Here is a 7,863-nt window from a genome sequence, read left to right as displayed (position 1 = left end):
AATACTTGGGAGAAAAAGCAATACATTTTATTAGGTTGGAAAGAGGTTAAAAAAAAAAGCAGCTCTATTCAAGCCTTCCATTAATTTTTATGAATATCTCCAAAGAGATTTATTTTTATGACAAGATTGAAGTAAAGGAATAAAACCCGAGTTTCTTGACACTTGCAATTACGATTTCTCACCAGAGGCAAGTCCGGAGTGTCTGTCGCCAAGACTTGCTCACCTTGTTCACACAAAGAACACTTCTTACAGCCAGAGCCTGGCTGTAAGAGGAAGGATGGCCCGATGGTTGGCATTCAGGGGACCCATGCTCATATTTTGGTGCTGCCACAGGCTCCCTGCACGACCCCCTCTGCTGCCCTGTTTTATCCCAAAGATGTTCAGACCTGTTCCTGGAGTCCCACCAAGTGCTGAAGTAACCCATCCCACTTCGGAACCTAGCCTGTGATAATCTGAGGTCATCTTTTGCCTATCAGAAGCTTAGGCAAAAACTTAGTATTTTTACCCAGTAAATGCAACATACCCTCTCTGGACTCAGCATTCACATTGCCCACCCAAACGCCAGTCCTTTTCAAAACCTCCCATATTGCTGGTCTCCGCTATCTCCTGTGGTGGGGAGCTCCTCAGCCTGAACACACAGTGTATAAAAATACTTCCTCTATCTGTTTGGAATTTGCCACCTTTTAATTTCATTGAATGCCCCTTTGTTCTAGAGTTATATGACACAGTCCCGCCAATCTATTTTCTCTAGGCTATTTATTATTTTCCTTTCCCTCTTAAAATCTAAAGCAATGTTACAGAAGGAAAAAGAGGGCGAAAAATATTTAAAAAAGCTCTCCAGGAAATTGTTCTAATAAAAAAATGATTATACTTCATGGTGTGGCCTTGCTGCTCTCTACAGCTGTTGCAAACATAACCAGTGTGGCGTTGAGCGGTCAGGACCGAGGCACCACGCATGAGATGCACACATGTGGTCCACGTGGTCCAGATCCACCGGGGAGCAGAGACAGTCACCAGCCAAGGCTGTGCCTATGGGCACCGGCAGCATCCCCAGCACTGCCAGCATCAGAGCCAGGAGTTTGTTTGTTTGGATTTGAGGCTGGAATAGGCAAACCCAGAGACATTTCAGCATGCCTGGCCACCCTCACCACTGCCCCAGAGGCACAGGTCCCTCAGCTGCCCGAGCACATGCAGATGCTCACAAGCCATCCTCTCACCAACCCAATAGGAAACATGACAAAAATATCACTCTGATGAGTAAAAGCCTCTCAGCTGGGAGCACTTTCCTAATGATATTTCTAACACCAGCTGGGAAACAGCTGGCCAGCTGAGGTGCTTGCAAGGCTGCTGGGGCAGCTTGTGCAGCTCTGGGGGTGTTCTTCACCCTGCAGCCACTGCAAGATGTGAAGCAGAAGGGCCCCTGGCCAGCCCCCCAGATGCAGCTCCATCCCACATAGTTTATGTTTTCAGTTGCTTTTTCAAAGCATAGCTGATTTCTCTGTTGGTATGCTGCCTGGTGACTGTATGGCTCCTACTGGGAAAATCTGGGCAGCCTGCAGAAGCTGGGTGAGATGGCCTGGCACACGGAGGAGCACGGGGACCAGACTGGGGATTATCGCAAGCACAGCAATCCCACTGGCCCCTGCTGGGCTTCTACAGTCCAAGGGGATGGATGAACAGCACCTGCTCAGTCCTGGCAGCAGACACTTGTCCCTGGTTGCCCAGCCCACCATCCACCTCGTGGCCAACAACGTGGTCACGAAGTACTGAAACATTTGAAGTAACAGCTACATCTTTCGGCCCTAAGCCAAGGGACAGCACTGACATTTTTTAAGTAGTCCTGAATTAAATAGGGCTGCTAGCTTCTTGTTCCAGGCTGGCTGCAGACTTGTACTTATGACAACACACTGATTTATACTGGGATCACCATGTTCTTCCCTACCACAAAAGCCTGGTTGCCTTTCCTCTTCTGCCTTCCTTTAAACAAATGGAATGATAAAAGCTCAAATTCTGCAAGGCATCTACTGCAGCCATTTCACAAGTGATGCTTTCTAGCAATTCAAGCAGCTGCATCCTCCCATCATCCAGATGCTCTCAAATATCCAAGCAAGAAGAAGACTTTATACCACAGGGTGTGGTTCCTCGGGGTATACTGTTCCTCCTTATTCCCGGACGAACAGATCAGGCCTTCACAGTTCTGATGTTGACCTTGGAGTACCAACCACCACTGGCTCTTAGCACTGGATCTAGGGCCACAGACTACCACGGCAAGACAATAATCACAGCCCTCCTGCCTGCTTCACCCAGCAAGCGACTGTTGTGGAGGGAAGGATGCTGGGATGCAGAAACAGCAGCTCCTCACACACCCCTGGCTGGAGCAGAAGGAAGAGGGATGGACATTCAGCCAGACGCTTCAGCTCACCATTCCTTCCCTGGAACAAGAGGGGTCCAGCCTTGGCCCCCTATACAGGCTGACAACATATATACTTTTCAAGGGTCCTAAGCAGCCTTGAAGGGCTCAGAGCAAATCCTGCAGTGAGCAGGAGTGGTGCAACCAGCCTGTTCACGTACTTGTAAATGAAAAAAACCCCACAGCTCTAACAGGACGTTGTTTGCTGAAGTGGAGACAAAGTTCCCTTTGCTGGAATGGCAGGCAAGTGTTCTGTTTGTTGTTTTTGATTTTTATTTTTTTTCTGGCGAGAGAGGATCTGCCTCCCTGCTCTGCTTCCAGCAACCAAGGTCCCAGAGGGCAGGACGTGCCACGCATGAGAACAGCACATGTTCTGCTCGGTGCAGAGCGCTGGGACTGTCTCCCACTGCAGTGAGTAAAGCAACTAAAGGCAGCTCCATTTTAAACTCAGGAAGATACAACTTTTAAGGAGGACAATTTTGCACCTCGGTGCAGCACATCCCTGTGGACCCTGCTCCCAGCGCGAAGTAGAAGCTCCATGTACCAGCAGCGGTCTGTCCAACTCCTGAGGAATATCAGGCTCCGGGTACAATGAATCCATCTCTCTGTCTGTCCAAGGCGGTGCAAGTTTATTCAGGCCAGGGCAGGCAGGCCAGGGAAGCCAGCAGCAGGCTCAGCCCAAGCCGGGCTCCCCGCAGCGTCCGCGGTGTCCGACTGCCCTCTACCCGGCAGCGCTCGGCATGGCTGGCCGAGCAACCCGCCCCATCCCTCCCCTCACCAAGTAACGCCATCACTTATTAAAAAATAAAAGCATCCATCCCTTAGGGCATACTCTCTTTAGTTTCTCAAGACTCATGCCACAGTGCCCCGAGTAAGGAAAATGTGCCACTGCAAATGTTTATAACGTTTGATTTAATGTTATGCAGCTTCTCCCAGCCATAAGCCAGAACAAATACTCCCAAGATTTATTACATCCTTTCCTCCAGGGCCTTAAGCAATTGTGCTTGATTAATTCAGCAGTTAAACAGCACCAAGCAGAAGCATGATAACTTCACATCCAGGATTCCTAAGATGCATACTGTTTTCCACAAGGATTTAGGTCTAAAACCAGAAAGATGAGTCTCTTATCCATTTGCATGGGGTAACAACATGCACTGGATGTTTTCTGCTTGCACAGATGCTGAGCTAAGTTTCTTCTTGCTCCCTGATGTTAAGAATTCCTCATCACTTTTTGTTGGAGTAAATACCTGGTCCTCAGTTTACATTCTGGGTAGGAAAAGTATTCTCACTGCCTTACTGCAGTGTTAAGTGATAGAAATATTTATTCGGTACCACTGTTCGCAGGAGTGAGACCTTCTGGTGCATTTCCCCTGTAAACATCTATTTGGTCAGCTCAACATCTCCTGCAAATAGAGTGAAGAAACTTCTCTTTGCTCCAAACCCACACACAAACACCCAGATTTCCCTCGATGCTGCTTTCTTGCAAGTCTATGAAAGAGTTTTGAAAGTTCATTATTTCCTTTCTCTACATGAATTCCTTACAGCAAAGTCTCCACAAGGAGAGACTCAGTTGTGTAGGTAGCACACTGGTACAATGACAAGCAGTTTCCCTCCGGAAAGGCATTAGAAAAAACAGAGACTCAAGAGTTTCTTACACATCTCCTCAGGACCTCTCCTAGCATGACAAAAGCTCTTTGAATGCTAGCTAGAAAACATGAATGAGAGCTGGAAGAAAGTACGTAGCTTTTCTGCTTCATAGCTTCTTCCACAGTCCCATTCTGCCCCTGTGTGCCCAAGGAAGGGTATAAGCCGAGGAAGAAAGCAAACCTGCCTTTTGCATATGGTTAATGAATTCATGGAAGCAGAAAGAAGCACTTGTGGATGGTGTATTGGCTTTGAAGTGCTACAGCAACTGAAAATAGCGAGTCTACTTTATATCATCACTGCAGTGAGCAAAGGGTACTAAACAGGGTGTACTTCAGTTAACTATAATGCACAGAATTTATTGCAAATTAAACTGTTTACTGTACAAGGCAGTTTGCAAGTCCTGTCATGCTCACAATGTTTTTACTGTTGATTTTTCAAGTATTAAAAAGCCATCAAAACAATATTAATGGAATGCTCCCATGCCCTTCCATATTCTCAAAGACATTTGCACATCTTCAAGTAATCGAGAAAAACTACCTAGATTGTTTGCATCTGACGGGCCATTACTGTTCTACAATACCCCCTGAAAAACGCATGTTAACAGTGGTTTGACAATAATGTATTTGAAGTTGCACAAAAAAATCGTGGAATGTATAGACTAGTGCTTCAATTGATTTGATATATGCTCTAGCATTTGTCTTGGCTGCATTAACAAGGTCTGTTTTACCAATACATTTGTATTTATGATGACTAAGGGCAGATTATAGTTGTTAAAATTTGTCCTCCTGGCATGAAAACACCACTTTGTCATTAATACATTTTGTAGTATAAACTATGATGTCAGGTCAATGTAAAGGGTAAAAACTTTCCTAAAGTATGCACACATCATTTTTTTTAAAGCTATTGAGCCTAATGGAATAACAAAGGTCATAATAACAAACCATTACAGCTTTGGTCTTGGCAACCATGTCCGCAGAAGAATCCTCCAAGAAACAATCATCATTTCTCCAATGTTATGGCATTAAGACGACAGGAATGGTTCACAAATGAGTCATGTGAGCCCAGAAACGCAGTAGCTATGTGAAAGCTGAGCAATCAATTATTCATTTGTTTACTGAGAGCTTTCTCAGCTGACATTAACCAGAACTTCTTAAAAAGAAGAACTTTACAGCTGTCCTTGGCTGTCCTGTGAGGCTGTGCTCAGTGGCTGAAAAGATTGCTTAATTTCTCTGTACGTAATCTGGTATTTTTATTGAAATAAACAACAACACATGAACTAATTAACTGGGTTCAACCTGACACCCAGCAGGTGTCAAAATATCAAAGACCCAGGGCTGGGGTGATGATAAAATGGGAGATCAGGCCAGGGAAAAGGAGGTTTTAGCAACCAAAATCTACCTCTTGCTCAAGATTCAGTACATTAAATCCCAAGTAAGCTTTTCTGTACATGGATTATTGAGGACACATATACACATTTTTGTCACATTAATACACACAATTAATCTGCTCTAACTGTGATTAAATTACATTTTTCTCATTTTGTAGTGATTGTTTACCCTAGACCCTAACAAAGTTCATACACTGAATTCTTTTTTCAACCACAAATGAGTATGATTTAAAGAGGTTTAAATATCACACCCTTCAACTCTCTTTAATTGATGTTCTTTTTGCCTTTTTTGGTTTGAAAGGCCCATCCAAACCAAGGAAAACTGCCATAACAAAAGGAACTGAGGAAATCTGGACATAAACACAGTGTAATCAAGTGCAAAGCAAGCACCTAAAAAGAGCTGATCTGAAAAGAGCCAATTTTTTTCTTTTTTTAAGAGAGTTCCCTTTGATAAAGAAGATGAGCAACACTAAAGCTTAGGATAAATGCAGACAGTAGAAAAATGTTTATACATGGGTCCCTACTGAATTACATCTGAACTCCATTCATATTTCTAGATGAAACAAACTGAGGAAAACCTGGAAGAGTAAAATCTTTCATGCTGACATTCCTGTTGTGGTCAGGCTAGATCCTCAAGATGCCATCTGTGATACCAAAAAGTAGTAATTAGGGAGCTGGAGATTTTAATCCTTCAAAATTGTTAACAAATCAAAAATCCTACCTTAACCTTTTGATATTTACCCTGGTCAGTCAGCCTCAGTTTCATTTTATTTTTCTTTTCAGACAATGTAAAAAATATGTCCGTACTTTAGGAAACACTTCACCCTTTATATTGACTTGCATCAATTTCTAGGAATAAGGACAGTAAAAACTACACTGTTTTAAGAGCGCGCCTTTAAAAAGCCTGTTGTATTTCTAGGGTTTGTAGTAAGAATTCAGATTCTGACAAGAAGAGAGTCCAACAGGATTTGAGAGGCAGCGTGGCACCGCTGTGAAATCCCCTCACTGCAAAATAAAGGAATCACCTCACTTTTTGGATGCTTTTTTTGCACTTCCAAAGAGGCCTCACCTACCCACTTCGAGCATGTTTCTTGAACTCACTGTGCCTTCTCCATCGTTTATAAAAACAACTGAAGAAAACCAGTAAACCCCAGCACGTATTGGAAGAGCAGCAGGTATTGCTGGAGTGCCTGGCTAGCCAGGGGAAGGCTTGGAGAGGACCCAGAAGTCCAACTTTTACTTCTTACCCTCATTACGCCTAATAACACTGACACTTCAGATAGTTCATAAGCCCAGCTCCACCTTCCTACTTTATGAAGAAAGCGAGTACCAATCCACCAATCCACCCATGTCAGAGACAAAGTACAGGAGGCTCAGGCTGTGCTGGGTCACTTCAGGCAGAGCCAGAAACAGAATCCCCATCTAAACAAAAGCCTCATCCATTTTGCTCCACTGCTCTTCTCCAAATGATTATGCCAGTCCTATGAGCTTTAGGCTGCCTATAGGTAAAATCCCACACATCTACTTTCACTAACAGACAAATGAAGATATAACCATTAACAAAAGAAAAAGCAAATCAGTTCTGCATTAGCCACTGCAAAGAGGAAATTCAGGAGAATAGAGAAATCCTGATTCCCATCGTGCAGCTACAAGCAGAAAACAGATGGATAAAATGTGCACCACCACCCTTCCAATATATTATTCTCTATTACCATGAGTTGCTTCCCAAGATACTTAACCATCTAATACATAAATCTGTGAAGAAGGAACCCAGTCAATGTTGCTTTTGATAGACATACCTCTAAAAGCAGTCATCTCTTCTTTCAAGCATGTGACTTGTTACCTGAGAATTATGGGGGTTTTTGTTTGTTTGCATTTTGTATGGCTTGGTTTTTTTTTTGGTTGGTTGGTTTTGTTTTGTGGCTTCATACATAAGTTTATGGATGGAGATGTATAAAACACATACAAAGTCTAAGAGCTGATCAAAATGAAAACCTGTGACATGAAGCCATGTATATCTAGAATCCTTTGAAAAAGAAAAATCTGATTTAAACAAACTTTTTAGCATTTCAGTTGATTTGAACTCTTATATATGAAATGCACTGTAAATATACACACTTATTGGAAACACTGTTCATTTGCACAAGATCTGAGCTGCTTATTCAAATCACAGAATGAAGCAGCCATGAGTAAAAAGTGAGAGCTATTACTCACAAAAGGTTGAACCTTCCTAAGGTCACATACCCTCAAAAGAGTCTCCACCTTTCGAAAATCTGAGTTATAGTCCCATCTGCAACAGACAGTATACCATTTAATGAAGCTAGTTGGAAAACTTATCCCAGAAAGTAATGCTTTTTCAATGGTAATAATGACTGGACAACATTACTGTATTTCTAATGTAATTCTAACAAGGTAATGG

Source organism: Nesoenas mayeri, assembly GCF_963082525.1.
Source record: "Nesoenas mayeri genome assembly, chromosome: 3".
Lineage (NCBI taxonomy): Eukaryota > Metazoa > Chordata > Aves > Columbiformes > Columbidae > Nesoenas > Nesoenas mayeri.
Note: the sequence above shows the minus strand (reverse complement) of the source record.